Source organism: Podarcis filfolensis, assembly GCF_964270895.1.
Source record: "Podarcis filfolensis genome assembly, chromosome: 2".
In the NCBI taxonomy this organism is placed as follows: Eukaryota; Metazoa; Chordata; class Lepidosauria; order Squamata; family Lacertidae; genus Podarcis; species Podarcis filfolensis.
The window spans coordinates 89,865,436-89,884,947 of NC_139605.1; the positions used below are offsets into that span (position 1 = coordinate 89,865,436).

The window sequence follows — 19,512 nt, forward strand, 5'->3', positions numbered from 1 at the left end:
TCAGTGCCTCCAAGGCATGAGTCACTATAAATTGTCAGGGAAGGCTGTCGAAACTCCCTAGAGCTGCATGCTGATGGGAGGGACAGGCTGGAAACTTTCCCTTCGTTTGCCTGGGGGTCGTCCATGCCCCCAGCCGACCCAACACAGCCCAATATGCACATATCCAGCAGAGGTCCCTAATTACAGACAAGTAACTACTACATAAATTGCAACCTGTACTAAATTGAGAACTCTGTACTTGAAACAAAATGCCATGCTGAAGCTGTCGCTGGCTTATTTTTGGAGAGAAAAGAGTGATATATATTTAGCTAACTAGGCAAATGTAGATATGCCCATAATCTAACGCAGATGCCCTACTACAGGTATGGTCATATGGTAGGAGCAAATAAAAATGCTTGACAACTTTCTTATGATGCAGACTGCTGTTGCGTTAACTTGCTATTAAAATAGAATAAGGGGACAGGTGGAAGGCCATAGTTCCTTATTTTGATTTTCTTATCCTGTATAACTGTAATCTCTTGGTTCCATAGTCTGAATCTTGTAATGTGAATTTAGCGGGGTTCAAACCCATAGCTCTGAGATTAAGTCTGATGCTCTACCAACAGAGCTATTCCAGCATAGAATATGTATTGAGTAATTTTGAAGACAAATTGGTCAGGCATTCTAAAGTAAGGTTACCTTTTTTGACTTATGCATGGTCTAAAACAGGGTGTTGAAGCACCCAGCGGCACTCAACAACATTTGATGCCCCCCCTCAAGCCCTCGTGCTGCTTTCCCAAAGCTGGGTAAGTGAGGTGCTGGGCTTTGGGAAGACAGCGTGAGGGTTGGCAGGGTGTCAAAATTTGGCCTCACTCCCACCCCACCCCACTCCACTCCACCCCGTGCGACAAGGCAGGGGGCGGCCCATGTGTTCCATGGTAGAGTATTCTTGTGGCTCACGTGGTATGAGAATTTGGACGTCCCTGGTCTAAAATTTTGAAATAATTGTGTTTTGGTTGAAACAAAATATCCCTAAACTATTTAAGACAAGTAGTTTATAATACGATCCTTGAGTTCAGTTCTTATAGTTTTCGGTGGTGGCTGCCTGAATTCATATGAGAGTGCTGGATGATAATAGATACTGGTTTCCCTTTCTACTGTTGCTTCAGGGTCACTCCTCCCAGCCTTGAGATATTCTAGCTGTTTAGGGTTCATGTGCTGATATTACAATGCTAAGTAGCCAATCAGATTTGGTTAGGTCAGGCATAGGCAAACTCAGCCCTCCAGATATTTTTGGGACTACAATTCCCATCATCCCTGACCACTGGTCCTGTTAGCTAGGGATGATGGGAGTTGTAGTCCCAAAAAACATCTGGAGGGCCAAGTTTGCCTATGCCTGGGTGGGGTAGGTGCTAAACTCTCTAGTGACAGATGAATCTCATTTAGAGAGAGCAATGTGTTCTATACTGGTCATCCTTTCCATTCAAGAATTACTAACAAGCAAAGTGATTTTTCAACCCTTTTGAAGCAGCTGGAAACATCTCTTTAAAAAAGAGGATAATTATATTGAAGATTTTAATGAAATGGGCATTATTCCTCCACCCTTTCGCTCAGCTCTATCAGCCAGCTGCCTTTGGAAGATTATGGAAATAAAATAAGAATTGGGGGAAGGGATTCATGTGGATGCATTTAAAAAATACAGCTCATTTAGTCTCATTTAGTTTAACTATTGATTAGGTTATCTATACTTATACTGGTTGCAAAAGAAGGAAGACAAATGTACAATTTCAAGGAAAACTGAACATTCTTTGAATTTTCAAATTCTTACATGTCAGCTATTTCTCAAACAATTTTTTGTCACTTCCTTTGCTAGAAGTAGTTAGTTGTGAACCAGACCTGCTCAGGCACATGCTTCTTTAATGCTGATTTCATCTGGTGTCAGGCCTCGTGTGGAAGCTGGTCGTGTGCCTTTGAACAGTGCCAAATTTCCTCTGTAGCATGTTCACTTGTACATGTGAAACAGGGGTGTCAAGAAGCAACAATACCTCCCCCTTCTTGGTCCCACTTCAGCATTCCTCAGATTCCACAGGCAAGGCTGCTCTTGCTGTTTTATATGGGGCCAGATTTATTCCTTGGAGTTGAGCAGCAGCCAAAGATGGCAGCAAACAACAGAAGTGCAATGATAACCATGACAAATGAAGCTATTACTACCAGTCCCCCAAGAGCCCAGTCATCTGACAGAATCCGAGTTTTCAGATGTTTTAGAATGTCTTGAGAAGCAGTTTGTATTGAAGTGGACATTGTTGCCAGGCCCTGGAGAATTAAAACAATATGTGCATTTAATACATAGACCACTGGAATAGGAGCAGCATCACTAGGACAGTGTCAACTTCTGTTGGGAGTAGAGGTGCCTGGTCCCCTTAGCTACTCTTTTTTAAAAGGCTGCAGGGGCCTTGCTTGGCCAAATTTCCATGAGTCAGGGTTGGTGGGTTTTATTAAGGGCTCCCCTGTCTTTGAATATGCTTACCAGAGGTTAAGGTGTCTAGGAAAAGAAAAAGACCTTTGCCTGGCACGGAGAGATTCAAGTTTCAACGTGTTGTATATTGTTGCTGTTGTCTTCTGAGAGATACAGAAACACCCCCCTCTATTCTTTACCTTGTAGAAACATAATTGACTTTTACATCAATTCACAGATACAGGAATTAGTCACCATAAATATATATAGAATTATGATGCTTTCTGCAAGGCTGTTTTCAATTGTTTGCTCATTCTGCACCTTGCTGCATTTGCAGCTGTTCCTGCTGATTCTGCTGCTGTTAACAGCTGGGTGCCGTTACTGGAAATCCTCAACTTCCATTGCATTCTGTACATAAAAAGATGCTGAAACAGAAAAGGCACTGACATAGGATTGGACTAGAGACCCTCAGGTTCCCTTCCAGCTCTACAATTCTATGATTCTGACTAAAGCATCGTTCCATTTAAGTGGAGGGAGTTTACTTTAATACGTATGTATATGCCGAGAAATCTAGGCGTCTGCTCAAACAACATTTTCAAAGATTTGAATCTTAAGTCACCAGAAATAGAAGTGAATTCAGGGCTTGCATTCCACATTTTGTGTTCAGACTTGTTATCTGTAAACAGATCTGCAGAACTTGCTGCCCCACTCTATAATGTAGCAGGCACTAGAATAAATGTTGAAATGAAGTAAAGAAATTAATAGAGGATAGAAGCAACAGGAAGCAGCACTCCACTCCTTCTTTGAGTTCCTGCACTTTTACCCTATCACATCCAGAATTGGTTTCTACTGAAGGCAGACTGGAGGGACGTTTCTCCCCGCCTCACTTGGCTGTCATTATTGTTAATTTCTTGTGACCAAATGGTGGTGCTAAACAGAATTGCCGTTTACCTCCTTGCAAATTTCTATACAGTTCCTTTCTTTTTGGAGCTCACCATGAAATTTCACATATTAGCACAGGCAAACTCGGCCCTCCAGATGTTTTGAGACTACAATTCCCATCATCCCTGACCACCGGTCCTGATAGCTAGGGATGATGGGAGTTGTAGTCCCAAAACATCAGGAGGGCCGAGTTTGCCTATGCCTGTATTAGCATTTTAGTTGATGACATACATCCATTCAAAAAGACTTGCATCCTGCAAAGTGTCAAATGCTTCATATGCTATGGGTTTTTGTTTGTTTGTTCTTAGAGATTCCAATAGAAAGTCCCAAAGCAACTGTGGCTGAAATAAATATCTCACCCACTTAAAAGCCTCTTAGAATTGTAGAGGACTGATCTCTCCAATCACCTTTCAGATTGGAGTGCTTACAGGCCTATTGTTGTGACATCTAAATGCAGTCTGACATCTCTTTGGAAGCAGCTTGTACTTTTAATTCCCCTGCTACGTTCTGTTCTCATTGAAAAGGGCATGTGGATTATTCCCTCGCTTCACATTTGCTGCTGTGCAGAAAGATTGGAGTAATTGGAGAGCAGAAAGAATGAAACATCAGCTAAATTTCACTGCATTTGTATCATTGCTTTCTGGGTTTTTGTTGTTTTCTCTCTTTTTGCCTACATGCTGCATGAAACGAGGGATTAAGGGGGAATGTAACATTTCTCCCACACAAAGCCAAGCTCAGTTTGAATCTCTCAGGCACGCTCCAGTTGTCTGCACCACAGCAAAAATATTTGGATAATGCTTCCTTGTTGGAATAAAAACAGTTTGCTTTAGCAAGGTCATATATGTGTACAGCCAGATTAATAAAAGTAGAAACAGCAATGGGCTTTGTGCAAATTTCATCTGTAATCTGGAGGACCCTTATATTGACCCTTAAACCGTTTCCCATAAAATGACGGAAGTAATTGTGGCACAAGAATAACTTAATTAATAATTGTGGCAGTCTGTTCAGAGCGAACAGATCACTATAGATGATTCTAGTAAATTTTTGAAAAGTAGGAATAGAGAAGAACTCTCTGCTCACCTTAAGCTGTATGTAGTTGCCTTTTTAGAACCTGTCGGCTGGGAAGACCTCCTTAATTGTGCAAAGAGAAAGTGTGTAATGTCTAATATCTGTTTGTACTTTAGCAAATTATTAACACAGCCAGGAGAGGGTGAGGCTTATCTGAAAGCCTGAATTATGCAATCAGGCTTCATTTTATCCATGTTGTACTATTATTGATTGAGCCACCTCCAGAGCTCAGAAATATTTGCTTAGTCGGAGAAGGCACATGGGAGAACATGCAGGCTAAAACTGTTTCTTCTTTCTGGTCTTTGACCATACTTAACTAATTTTACTGGGCAGGATCCTTACTGGCGGGAACCCCCAGAACATTTTCGGGGGCTCGTGGAGGGAGGAAAGTCAGGAAAGTCTTGTTCCTCAAGTGGAACTTGTTTCGTGCACGCATTCTCCACTTAGTGCTGTGTTGAATCCCACCTGCTGTGTGTTACAAAGGTCCCAGCTTGATCCAGGAATTGTGTGGAAGCAGGTAGATCTGTCACAAAAGACTGGCAGGAGCAACATAGGGAGTTAATTGCCTTCTGCAGGTTTGTAATGATTAAATGTTTACCCTTTCAAAAATGAAGGTATGCATTAAAGTTCATTATTTAGGCTGGGATCTCATACTTGTTTACCTGTGGGTAACTCCAATTGAACTTAACGAGTAGTTGTGAATAAGAGTACTGTATTTTTCGCTCTATAGGACGCACCAGACCATAGGAGGGGGAGAAGAGGATTTCCCCCCCCCCCTTGTTCTCCCCCTCTAAAACAAGGTGCGTTCAAGGTGCATTCACCCAAAGCCTCTGGAGCGCAGCGGGAGTTACTGCTGTGCTCTGGAGGCTTCAGGCGGCTACCTTGGAAGCCTGGAGAGCGAGAGGGGTCGGTGCGCACTGACCCCTCTCGCTCTCCACGCTTCAATGAAGGCAACCCGAAGCCTCTCGAGCGTGGCGGGAGTTCCCGCTGGGCTCCGGAGGCTTCAGGTTCCTTTCGACCTGCTCTTTGGGGCTGGCAGGGGGAAGCACTGCTTTCCCCCACCGCCAGCCCAAAAGAGCAGGTCAGGGAACAGCGCAAAGGCTGCACGCAGCCTTGCCACTGCCCCCCGAGCAGCGCTTCCCCCCACCGCCAGCCTCAAAGATCCCTGAAGCCTTTGGAGTGCAGCGGGACCTCGCGCTACGCTCCAAAGGCTTTGGGTTCCTTTCGCTGACCCAAAGCCTTTGGAGCGCAGCACAAGTTCCCGCTGCACTCCAAAGGCTTGAGGCTTCAGGGACAGCGTTTGTAGCCTCCGCAGGGCAGCGGGGTGAAGGCACCCCGCTGCTCTGCGGAGGCTTTGCGCAGCTAACCCCAAGCTAGAACAGCGAGACAGAGCGCTGTGCAGTACTCCGTCTCCCTGTTCTGGCTTTGGGCTTAGCCACGCAGCCTGCATTCGCTCTATAGGACGCACACACATTTCCCCTTAATTTTTGGAGGGGAAAAAGTGCGTCCTATAGAGTGAAAAATACGGTACATTGTAAGACTTGCAGAATTCTGTCACATCCTTCCCATAATTCTTTGTTCGCTTCTGGTGGTGCATGGTCATGGTCTTGATGACTTGGGCTAATCTGATCTTTGGAATAGGGGCTTTGCTATAGATGACATATCTTTTAGGAATGACACCTGTGCAGTTCATTTCATTGTGGCAATAATCCTCCCCCTTTTGCACGTGGTTGGTTCCATTCCTTTTGCCTTATACACATGTAACTCTTTTGAAGTTCATTGGAGTGTAAACCAAATGTCCACAAGGTCTGCCTTTGTGGAAATGGATTTCCTTTCAGTTGCAAACTGTAGCTGGGCAGCTCATTCCTGGCTGTGCTTTAGCTTGCCCAGCTGCTGCACACATTTCCTGAAATAAACCAGCCATCGCTGTATCTTATTAGCTCTGTGTACAAGCACACTTTAAACTACAGAGACCAATGAATGGATCGAAGAATTTAACCTTTTTTATTATGTTCTTTCCACAAATAACTCGAAAGTAATACTCTAAAATGTCCCTCTTTTTGTAAACTCTCTTAGTACAATTGCCTTAAATAAGATGTATTAATGCCACAAAAATAAACTATTCATATCACATATATTTAAGAGAATGCATTTAACTATAAACCCCAAGCATATAAACGATATGTTGTTCCCCTTTCACCATACTAAAGAACTGCCTTGTAACATGGAAACAAGGCAGGCTTTTTGAATGAGAAAGAAAACACTCAAATATGTAATATATATTTTGAAAGAGGAAAATATTCACTTTAAGGCAGGCAAGCAAAACGACATAGTGTTTTGGTGGCTCGGCATCCTTTTGTTTTCATCCTTTCACAGAAGATGGCTCGTTGTCTGTTTGCTCTCTTTGGCAGTTTTCCTTCCTTAATGGAGGCAGTGAGGGATGGGGGGGGGAGTTGTTACTGGTGCTCTTCTTCACAGTCTCTGAAATCATATGCCAACTGCAATGTTGCATCACCTTGATCAGACATCACATGCTCTTGTATTATTGACACAACAATGAACCAAAAACTAAGCCCTGTGTGTTGTGATTGGTTTTTAAAAGATTCAGAGACAGTGAAGAAGAGCATCAGTACCAGCTCCCCCCCCCCCAATCCCTCACTGCCTCCATTAAGGAAGGAAAACTGCCAAAGAGAGCAAACAGACAACGAGCCATCTTCTGTGAAAGGATGAAATTGTTTGTATTGTTGTGCTTGTGTTCTTGGCTGCAGACACTTGGACATCGAGGAGGAAACACTGCTTATGTTGTCGTTTGTTCTGCTGAGCCATTGCACGTGGCTCGAAGTTCAGTGGAAACCGCTTGTATTCAACATCTTCCTGGAACACCACCAGGTGGAAAAGTATAAACAGTCTTAATCCTGGCTAACTTGCTTGTGGCATTTTTGCACACTTTTATGCATTAACTCACTGGCCAGCCATGATGCAGTTATCTTCGTCTTGATAGTAAACTGTCTGCAAAGGGGCAGAGAGAGAAATACTGAACTCCATCACTTCATCAGTGCCTTACAGTGACCATGGCAGTGACCATAAAACCCTAGGCAGGGCGAGGTCTCTTTCTCGCTGCTCTTCCTTAGTGCTCTCATCTACTATCTTGTAGAAGAGTATTGTGGTGTCAGCTGGTAGCAGTCTGCACACATTCCTCAGTACATCCACACCCTTTTCTTAATGCATTCTCATACACAGTCTGCCGGCCGAACTTGGATCCTCCTAGGCTTGTGAACAGGTGTTCCATTACAGCAGTGGGCACAGCAAACACTGCAAGCTATGATCATCATCGAAAGTACCGTAACTGAAAGGCAGAGAGAGAGAGAGAGAGAGAGAGAGAGAGAGAGAGAGAGAGAGAAAATATTAGCTTCTGGAATTGCTAGCCAGGAGTTAGAACAACCCAACCTGCTAATACAGTGAATAGGCTCACCAGAAAGGGACAGTTGTGGCTTTTACATTTGTCTTGTGTCCTCTGGAATTACTAGAGGGCACAAGAGTTGCTAACAACAAGAGCTCTAGAACAAGCCCAAACTATGCTCGTTGTTTTTAATTGTTTTGCTTTTGGCACCTACAAAAAAAAAAAAGTAACCTTCGCTTTTCTGCTCTCCCAGCTGCGCCCAGGCTTGGAGTGGAGAGTAGGCAGTCATGATCACTGTCAAGGTAATGGGTTCCTAGAAAATACAGGCAGGGAGAGGGAGTGAAAGGAAGAAGCAGCTGGTTCTCTGAGGCCTGGGAAGTAGAATGGATAAAGGACATAAACAACACTTGGGCTGTAGTGGAGAATGGGAAAGGAAATTCTTGTAATGGGTTGGGGAAGGATTTTGCATGGCTTTCAAACTTACGAACATTAACCCACTCTGCTGAACAATGACTATTACTACTAATGGCTTTTGTCTATATGGCGAAAGAGCACAAAGTGTGGGGTTGTGTTCCCTGTTCCTTTTACATCATGCCATCGCTAGAGTGGCACTGAGCGCTGGAACTGGGAATCTCTGGATTCAAGTCATACACCTCTCTCATGAACTTGTGAGACCTTGTACAAGCCACTGTTTAGCACATCAGCGAGACAGAAATAATACTGACAGTTCTCAAAGGATGGTGTGAGTTGCGCAATGATTATAAACCCCATTGCAAATCAAACAGAATATGAGTGGTAGTAGCTGTTCTTAAAGGTACAGCTGATTTCTAATGTAAAGAACTGGAGTACCAGCAGGTGAAGGGCAAAGGAAATAATCTTCAACATGTTTAGTCAAAAAGCTTTAGTTCAGGCTAGCCCAGAGTTCTAGCTAAAAGAAGGCTAGGCTCATCTGGCTCTTTCCCAATTCCAACAAGGGGAGGATTTGTTGCAGTACACAAGCAGGCTTTTCTTCTTTCGAATTCAACAGAAGAAAACATTATACAGTTGCTTTTATATCTACCAGCTTTCTTCGGTATCTGTGGTTGTTAATTACCCCGTCACTTGTTTCAGGAACTGCTCCATGCCACCTGGTGTATCTTTGGACACATGCATGTTAATCACTTGATGACTGTTTCATATTTGAACATCTGTCACAGACAGAGCTTCCCTACCGCTTTGGATATGCTGCTTTGCAATGGATATGCACACTTCATACATTCATCTAAGAATGCAAGTGATGAGAAGTTATGTGTGAATTGGGCTTCGTTCTCTCTATGCTGGGAGATTCCGCTGTTAGCTCTAAACTGTACATGCTACCTCCTGCATAATCTTGTAGTACGGTAACCCAAAGCAACACTACCAATTGGCCCAGAGTTAACTATTTCTGTAAATGTTGGCTCCCATGCCATTCATATGATAAAGTTCAGACTGAAACTTTTAAGTGCTGTAGAACCTAGGGGCTGGCTGCCAGTCCTGATTCTGCCACACAAATATTCACATATATAAACAGCATTTATATTGTATGGTGAAACTTAGCAGCGTAGATCTGCACTGAATTCTTACAAACGTTTACTTCAAGCTTGTCCTGAACATCACAATTGCTGAGGAGTCAGAAACCATGTAGATTAAAGAAAAGCTCAAAAAAAGAATACAATATTCATAGCTCCTGAATGACAAAATAGACCCATCTGATGAGCCCAGAAAGTTGCAAGCATGATTCATACTTACCAATGAACAAGATGATGATGAAAAAGAACACAATCTCCAAAGGTTCAGCCTTGGGTAGTCCCTCGAGCTTGAGCCATAGCTTGCTACCAAGAGCATAGAGTTCATTCTGAAATTCCTTGAAAGACATCCTGCTTGGGTTAACCCACGTTTTGTAACACTGGGGGACAGGACGGGGGGGGGGGGAGAACAAAAGAGAGAATTTGTCAGAGTTTCTACTGTTAACTTTCATAAACTGAACACCAAGAAGGAACTGCCTTTTCTGTGGCGCTAACTAAATTGAGATCACCAGCAAAACAAGTTTAGCAGGGCTCTGCCCTTGATTTTCTAGTCATGTGCACAGCAGTTCAGAAGGAGACACATCCAAACAGAATGTACATTCAAGCCAATCAGAAATTGATTTCCCTAATTCTGACTCTCATTATTTCAGAGGTTACAGCAATAATTTTGCTCTTCCTCCTGAATAATTTCTTCCTCCACATAAATATTTGCCCATGTCAGGTATTTATTTAAAATATGTATGTCCCATCTTTCCACAGGGCGGACTACGTGTGTGTGTGTGTGTGTGTGTGTAAGTAAATAAGTAAATAAATAAATAAATAAATGCTGTGGCATTCCATATTCTCAGTTCTATTCCACTGAGAATCATTTTCTCTTGTTCTAGAGCTGCTTGGTCACCGGCTGCTTTGTCATTTGTTCTAAAAGGTCTAACACAGGGGTCAGAAAACTTTTTCAGCAGGGGGCCGGTCCACTGTCCCTCAGACCTTGTGGGGAGGGGCGGACTATATTGGGGGGGGGTGAACAAATTCCTATGCCCCACAAATAACCCAGAGATACATTTTAAATCAAAGCAAACATTCTACTCAAGTAAAAACACGCTGATTCCTGGACCGTCCGCGGGCCGGATTTAGAAGGCAATTGGGCTGCATCTGGCCCCCAGGCCTTAGTTTGCCTACCCATGGTCTAACATCTAAGAATGATAATACAGTAAATTTTCCCCATTTAAACGTAACTCAGGCATCCTCTGTGCATTATTTTCACAGTGTGCCTTAATCTGGAGTTTATTCCTGGAGGAGTTTCGAAGACTGCAGCTATTAAATAAGAATGTGTATTTAATTTGGTGTGAACAGTCCCCTTTCTATTCTTTCGTAGCCTATCATGCGCGTAAACAAAGCATTAAGAAATAAAAAAAGTTAAATGTCGATTTTTGGGTTTCCAACCCTCATGTTAACAGTGTGCAGAAATACACGGTTTTTTCTCTTCTTGGTTGAAGCAGCTAATTAACTTGTCTGTTTAAAACTTTGAGAGCTTCTGGGCCTTATTGTCAGCAGCCACATAACATACATCCAGGGTTTGGGCTTTGAAACCTCATTGTAGTGCTGTTGCAAGAGCTAGGCCTTCAGGGTTTGGTGTGAAGTTGAACCTTCCATGGGTGTGCCGATGCCTGGCTTAGGAAAGATATTTGGCCCATGAAAGGGAGTTTAAATCTTGGGAGCTGTTTTAGTTATGGCTTGCTTGCATGACTGCAGGTAAATGATGCCTTATCTCAAATACAAGAATTATTGTGGGTTTATACAGTGGTACCTCTAGTTGCAAACATCATCCGTTCTGGGGTGCCGTTCGCACCCCAAAAAGTCTGCAACTAGAGTGGTGCATCTGCACAAGCGCGGAGCGTGATAGAATGCTTTTGCGCATGCGCTTGCGGCCAAACCTGGAAGTGTACATTTCCGGGTTTGCTGCGTTCGCAACCCGAAAAGCCGCAGCGTGAAGCAAACGCAACAAGAGGTATGACTGTAGTTGGAAATAGATATTTGTACTAAAAGCTCAATAATCCTTTCATTTAACAACTTTACTTTCACGTGACTTTCTGAACTCCCCTTCTGCAAGTGAAGGAAAACAACGTGACTAAAGCTGTAGGACAAGATAGCTATTAAAGAGCTTGAAAAGGCAACGCAGCACAGCAGGGTAGCCACTGATGTTCAGCTGCCTGATTTATCTTACCATTCTGTACATCATGGCTGTCTTGCTGCTGTTTAAGATTAAAGTAGTGGCCAGAAAACATTCCTGTTGGTTTTCTGCTTTTTAATGTGGATTTGTTATGCAACGCCTATTGAATATTGTGAAAGTTGCCACTATCGGGGCACTAATTCAACACACCATTTTGTACATACTGACTGAGGATGGCCTTGTGCTTGAAGTACATAATTATTCTAACAGCTGTGAATTCTGCATGTTCTGCATGAACTTTACCTGTGGGTGGTTCTAGAAACATGTCTCAATCCTATAGGGCCTTCATCTTCATGTGTCTTCCTAAGCAGAAGTAATGGGAGGTGTTGCTAAGCATTCATAAAGCAGGTTGCATAAAGATTGACTAAATGAATAGTTTCACTTGTAAAAATCCCATCATTTAATACAGCAGCAGCTAACCCAAATATAAAAGCAGCATTGCCAAAAAAGTGTAAAGGACAAATGGACACAAAATCCTTTTGGCATCACAGTTCTGTTTGCATTTTCTTTTCTTTTTTTCCTTTTAAAAAAAATATTGTTTAAAGAGACAAATAGGGGCGCCACTTGCAGACCCACAGAAAACCTCTGCATGCTGGCATCGCAGTGGTGGAACCATAGGAGTAGTATAAGTAAATATTGGGTGTCTTGGGAGCTACAAAAAACTCTGTGCGCGGGGAGGGGGATAAAGCTTGTGCATTATCTGCCTTGACTTAAGAGAATGCCTGTTCATCATATGAGTTCTCCAGTTTAGCTCCTGCCTTTTCCTTGTTCAGAATGGTCTTGCCCAGGCTGTTCCTCTGAATAATATCCTTCCCACCCAAATCCTATAGCACAAGAATGGGTACCTGTGGGCCTTCAGTTATTGCTGGACTACAGCTCCCATCATCCTTGCCTTTGCTAGCTGGAGCTGATAGGAGTTGGAGTCCAACAGCATCTGGAGGGCCAGATGTTCCCCATCCCTGCTATATAACACTTGAGCTCTTGTGAAAGCTTGTTACAGTTCAGAGCAGTGTCAGCATTTAGGTATAGCAGTGGATGCATACCTGCCTTTCCTGTATGCAGCTCTGTCAGCTGGTGATGAATTGCAGATGGCTAAATAAAGGCATTCTCGGGTGTTAAATGCTTCGTTAGACTGCTTCCTTCTGAGTCCTGACTGCATAGCAGTCTCTAAGGAAAAAGCTCTGCAGAAGGAAATTCTTATCACTTTCTGCAGGAGATATGTTCTGTGGCAGGAGACCACTGGCACTTGACAGCTGTTGAACTGCTTTGGATGGGCTGTGTTTGTGCCCATCAATAGTCAGGCTCATAGCTGCTCTGCCTCCATTTCCACACGGTCCTGCCTGAAGTTGTTTTGAGATCCAGTCACTGAATTTTAAATTGCATGTTTGAGATATTCAGTAACTGTTTTCCAACTTAGTAAGAATATCTGAGTTATCATGAAGACGGGAACAATCCTAACCTCCCAGTGGTCCCAGTGCTTCAGATTGCAGTTAACATCAGCTTATTGTGTCTGAACCTGACAAACTGTGGTTTGTTGGAAACACGCAAAGTTCAAACTGTGGTTTATGAAACTGGCTTGCTTTGACAAAGTGAACCAGAGGTTAGAGTTCAGACATCATGCTAAACTCTGGTTAATTGAAATCTGAAGTGAACATCTAATCTCAGCTGTACCCGTGGCGAGGCAGGAGCTCCCATTCATCAGCAGGGAGACTAGGCTTATTCCCTTCACAATCAACCATTTTTTGTGTGACATCTGAATATCATCATTTTCAGGCCCATAGGAAATCAATACCTAGTTGAGTCGATAGTTTGCTTTTTTGGTACACCTATGGTAAGGAGTGAACAAAGCAGACTAGTTACATGCCAAATACTGTAAATTCAGTTTGTGGCACCAGACACATTAAATACTAACAAATTTATTATGGCAAAGCTTTATGGACCAGAGTCCATTTCATCAGATGAATAGATCATTTCATCTCACAAAGTCGACTCTGGTCTTTGAGAACTTATGTCATAATATATATGTTTTTAGTCTTTAAGGTGCCTGGTGCCACAGGATTCTCTTGTTTTTGCTGCAACAGACAAACACAACCACTTCTCTGAAAATTAATAATTCAGCTTTGTGCTTTCAGGCTTGACAAATGAGACTAAATGGTATTTATGACTTGTGTCTGTCTCTTAGTGGAGGTTGAATACTGGAAGTAATTGTTGGTTTGACGGTTCTGTGCAAAACCAGACTTTCTTGCAGGCAAACAAGTATGTTGGAAACACACTAATGAGAATATTATGTTGCTGAACACTCTTTCTATCCTCAGACTGATGTACCAAGACTACCAACTAATATTCAGTCACTGTTCACAGTGTCTGTTAAAATACCACAGCTATGATTCACTGGACAAAATGTTGATTCTGGCCCCAAGTGAACTGGATATAAATATCCACAGTTTACCCATGAAGCTGTGGAGAAGATCCCCAATCCATAAAATGTAAAGAATGTTGACCAAAGGCATTTGTGATATAGGAGATCTGTAAAGCGTTTCTTATTGCGCTTTTAACTATACCTTTTGATGGGACATGTAGAACATCCATCTGTAAACCATAATAGAGCTTCCAGATTTAGAATTGGAACACCAGTCTATCATTTCTCTGTACTTTGAGAAAATAGTTGGTTATTTGGCTTTCAAACCTCATCCACATGGCAGAGAGCCATGGTTTACCTTCAAATTAAGCAGATGTTTGCTCTGCAAGCATTGACGGTTGCAAGTCATTAAAGCTAGTGTGGCACTCTGTATATCTCTTTGAAGGTTTGTCTTTGGTTTTGTGACCTGGCATGTATGTGTCCTGTGAAATGGGACTCTGTTGAAAGGAATTAGCATTAATCGTTGCAAAGAAACAAACCTCTCAAACGATGATCATGGAGCGATCCAAGTTGGATAATTCCAGTAATTTCTTTTCCCCAAAGGCAGATGTTCCTTCCTGTAAACCACCGGTTTATTCCAACTTTATTTACAATAAAAAGGATTAATATTTAGGTCTTACAGAGGCCTAACAGAAACAAAGGAAAATATTGTTTTTCACATGATGCTTGGGGAAGCAAGATGTTTTGGTACTATGTTTATATAGTCAGTTTTTGGAGGAAAATTTTCCAGTTGCATTCATGTGCAGATTGTCTCATTAGCTGCATGTTCTTCCAAATGTGCCTCCATGGGGCCTCCAACAGCATTTTCAGGGTGCAATACACAACTTGCTTTATCAAAGCCTCTGTGCACACTGGATATGTTTTTTAACAACTTGCATAAAGACACAGTGGTTCCCACGTGACCTGCCTTTCTAATATGACCTGTACCACCTCACCTACTTAGTGAATTTGTCTGAGCAAGTTAGTATTACTTTATTATTTCCCACTTTATCCCCCAACAGAAAAACTGATGGTGGCCAGCAAAATTGAGCCAGAAATGCAAGGCCAAACAAATAGGTTGAAATAGGCCATTTAATCGAACTTGCCTGCCAATAAGTGGTTTGTGAATAGCACAAAAATCCACCAGAACGGTGTGGGGAAACAAATAGAACCAAGTTAAAAACAAAATTTTGACTTGGAGCTGTGTGTTACAGTTTCTCCAGAATACCACATAGTCAGTGTTTCCTGATGTGAGTGGCTAGTACACAAATTTGCTGTATACTGTGTAGAGTCTCTGGCAAACGTTCTTGGGCAGTTGTGCTTTATGGAGACTGAGAGGCCTCTTTAGCGTATGACAGCTGGTAACACAAGCCAGGGCTCTGCCTTCTTATTCCTAGACATGTGTTTCAAATTGCATGTTTCCCCATAGCTGCAGCATAAGGCTCCTGCCAAACCCTTCAGCATTTTTTTTCTTTTTCCAGAAAACATTGGTCTGTTTTTCTCCTGTACTCCTCTGCTTGCTTTTTTGCCTTTTTATTTAACTTTTTCTTCCATCTTCCAATAACAGAAGCTGCTGATCTCTCAAAAAGGGGTAGAAGTTGTGTTATAAGAGGAACTTTGGAATTCAGGTTTCTGCCAGGAAGAAGGGTGGTGTGTTCAGTTATTGCAGCCTTCCATATAAATATTCTAATTTCTTTACACAACCAGTTTGTCGGAATATGCAAGCTCTTGCAAGTTAGCAAGATCCAAAGCGAATTTGCAGTTTTCTGTGAAGGCACATTGCATAAAGTGGGGAGTGGTAGAAAGAAATCTATTTTCTAAGCAAAATTGGCTCAGGGCCGTTTCTGCTTTTCAGGAGTTTGCAGGCAAAAAACAATAGACTACTGGGGTACCAATCCAAAAATGGCTGCAGAACCATTATGGAAGTAATTAGGCTGAATTGGCTTTGTGTGCAAATAAAAAAAGGGGGGGAACTCCCTGAGTTTTCTCTTTGGTAACAAGTGAGGAAAGATATTTTGGTAGTAGAAAGCCTTGATAGGTGGCAATAAAACTGGCTTTCTCTCTGGTGTGTGCAAGTACATTGCCTAAATCCTGAATTTATTGGTTGTAGCACCTAACTTTCTGGAGCTTCCTCTTAAGGGAGTACCCTTTTTACAGCTGACCTTTTGGAGGTAAATGATGGGCTATAGGCTTTTGGTTTTATCACTGTTGAAGCACTTATTAGGTTGGTATTCTTTTATGGGTGGGGGTGCATATGTGTGTGTGTGCACGCACACATACACACATAGTTAGGTAGACTTGAAAATTGCTTTAAAGCACTTCTCAAAAGTGGGCTTCAGATTTAATAGATCTACAGTGGTGCCTCGCAAGACGAAATTAATCCGTTCCGCGAGTCTCTTCGTCTTGCGGTTTTTTCGTCTTGCGAAGCACGGCTATTAGCGGCTTAGCGGCTATTAACGGCTTAGCGGCTTTAAGAAAAAGGAAACAAACTCGCAAGAACTCGCAAGACGTTTCGTCTTGCAAAGCAAGCCCATGGGGAAAATCGTCTTGCGAAGCGATGCAAAAACCGAAAAACCCTTTCGTCTTGCGCGTTTTTCGTTTTGCGAGGCATTCGTCTTGCGGGGCACCACTTTAGTCCCTTGCCATAGCTGTGGATTACTTTTCATTGCAACATACTGTACTTTTCCATGTATAAGACTAGGTTTCTTTACTTTAAAATAAGGTTAAAAATCTGGGGGCATCTTATGCACAGATAGTTCATATGCCCACTTTATAGATTTGGGGTCCCCGAAAGTAGGGGGCGTCTTATACATGGGACGTCTTATACACGGAAAAATACGGTATTCCTCAATGAAAGCTCAGTATGGCAAGTGTGTATCTGACGAAGTGTGCATGCACACGAAAGCTCATACCAAGAACTAACTTAGTTGGTCTTTAAGGTGCTACTGGAAAGAAAAAATTTTTTTTGTTTTGACTATGGCAGACCAACACGGCTACCTTTCTGTATATGGCAAGTAAACTAAGAGTTAATCTTCAATGGGTGAGTGTGTACTTGCTAGAGACAGAGTAGCACAAGGTATTGGTTGGGTTCATGTGTCCTATTAACAAATGCTTTGGGGTTGTTGTTTTTAAATAAAACAACAACAACCAGGAACCTCTGTTTTGGAACAGGATCCCTCTCATCTTCTCACTATCCCTGCCTAAAGCTGCTTAGCAAGATCTCCTTGTTGAGCCTTTGTAATAAGTCAGAGTTAGTTGCAGCAAAAACAATGAAGAGTCTTATGTCACTTTGAAGAGTAACGAAAGCATTGTGCAGTATAAGCACACAGGGGCCATGGCCCAATAGGTATCCGTAAAGTCTATGTGAATATCCCTGAACAAAGAAAGCAAGAGCACTTCTCTTATTATAATTTTTATTACATTAAGTGAAGCCAGTCGGTGTGAGTGTCCCCCACTCCCAAATACAGGCTGCTGCTAGTGAACGGGTATAACAAGTTGAGTTCTGAAAAGTAAAAAAAAATCAGGGAGGGACAACTGTTTTTTGTAGTAAGCTATCCGTTCCCAGGGCTTGCTCAGACCAAATGTCACAGTGTAAAATGTGCCAATTCCAGCTCAGCAGCTTCACACTGGAGTCTTCTTTTGAATCTACTTGGGTGGAGTTTGGTGACATTAATGTATGTTACAGAATGAAAAGCTCCCCCACTGGTTTCCTAGTTTTGCAATACTTAACATGTGGTTTGTTTCCATTAAGCCTCTTGCATAAAGACTGTCCTGCATAACTGATGTTAATATATTTTACTTTAGAAGAGGTTCATGTGAACAAGCTCTTGATGATATGGCTTGGTAGTGTTATCAGCATAGAGAAAAGGCACAGAGTGGGCACCTGGTTTGTTCCTCATTTTCTGTCTCCATTAAATGGCTCATTTCTGCTTATAATAAACCGATTTCAATGAAAGCTTTAGTGCTCTACTCTGGCCAGCATTTCCTAATGGTTAGAGCATGCTGTGCTTGGAAGAACGTCATGTTCTGTTAAAATAGTACTCTGGACCAAAACCAATGACTGCAGCACTGCTAGTAATTGGTTAAAAATAAAAATACATATGATCAACACAGAATTCTTTGATAACATACTCCATTAAAACCTGAGCCTTATTTCTGCAGCTGTTGCTTTCTAACTCTGCTGGAGAGCCAATTGCCAGCATACAAATGTTGAATGGTTCCTAATTGGCACAAAGTCCAGAATCTTGAGACAAACTCTTATTTGTGTGCAGCAGCAGCAGTAGAGCTCTGTTGCTCAAGGAAAGGCTTTAACTGTCTGGGGTAAATGTGCTACAAAATTGAGTGAATGTCACATAATTTGGCATCTTCAGTAGAATTCCTTCAGGATGTAGCTGACAGTCAGAAAATGCCAGGCCTGGTGTTGGGATGATGTTCGGTTCCTGGGAAGATAGCCTAAATCGTCCCATAGCTAATCTGCAATTTAGCTGTTGGAATTTTGTTTAAAGTGAACACACACATTCCAAACCAACTAGGATTGTATGCATTTAAAAATTGTATGGAATTAATTCTGCAACTGGCTGTCATATTTGCACAAGTTTAAAAAAAATTGCTAGAATTTTACTTTTCAGGTTGTTGTTTCTAACTGTGTTTGTGCCCGATTCAGAGGGGAGCAGAATCCCAGTGAACATGGAAGAACTTAATCTGTTGACATTCTCCTTAATGCAGCGCAACTTCAGAAACTCTGCTTACAAACCGTTCTGTCTCCCTGCCTCATGTTCTCCCACCCGACCCGTCCTCCTCACGCACTTTCCTCTGACATCCCACGTTGCAACGTTTACTATGAAATCTTGGCACAGGCTTAAGTTGAACAAACCAATTGTCCTGTACCAATATGCTGTAGCGAGTAGGAGAAGAGGTAAAAGTCAGCCTTACCCAAGTAGTGTTGCAGAACCAGCCGTCCCTTTGTCCTTCGTGTTTTTCTTTCTGTTGTCATTTCATGTCAGCTCTCCTCCCCCCCACATTTTTTCACCCTCTCTGCTTCCTATCTCTTTCCTCCCTCAACTCCTCTTTTCCCTGCTGCTGACAGCCAGCTGCTCTGTGTCTGCGCTTTCTTTCACCCTCTCCCTCTTTTTTTTTGTTGTTGGTCGTCCTGGAGATGTGAAGTTTCATATTACATGTGCACTAAGGGGAGGATCACAGATGGAGACTTGCAGCTAGCGCAAACTCCCCAGTGCAGAGCTCCCGAAACCAACACTTGTTACAAGCTCATTGTGTAACTCTTGATTGTGCATAAAGTTTCTTCTCTATTTTTATTAGACCTCTTTCCACGCAGCCTGGGTGAGTGTTGCGGGAGCTCCCTTCCCTTTATCTGCCTGTATATTAAAGTGATTTGCTTTTCTGCAGGCTACTAAATTCTTTATTAGCTCCCAGTAAAAAATCTACAGCTATTCTGTAAAGAAGCCAATGATAAGGAATGAGAGAACTCGCAGCGGCTCTTGG

The 19,512-nt window shown here is 42.4% G+C and overlaps 1 protein-coding gene and 1 long non-coding RNA gene across 4 annotated transcripts in view; one reads left to right on the forward strand and one right to left on the reverse strand.

Moving 5' to 3' along the window:
- The window catches only part of RECQL5 (RecQ like helicase 5), a 52,477-nt gene that overhangs the window by 12,115 nt on the left and 20,850 nt on the right, over positions 1-19,512 (forward strand). The window lies entirely within an intron of this gene.
- Positions 1,765-5,149, reverse strand: LOC310755460. The gene is made up of 2 exons (XR_014544359.1): positions 4,457-5,149; positions 1,765-2,292 (listed from the first exon to the last, which is right to left on the reverse strand). It is a non-coding gene; the product is annotated as an uncharacterized lncRNA (long non-coding RNA).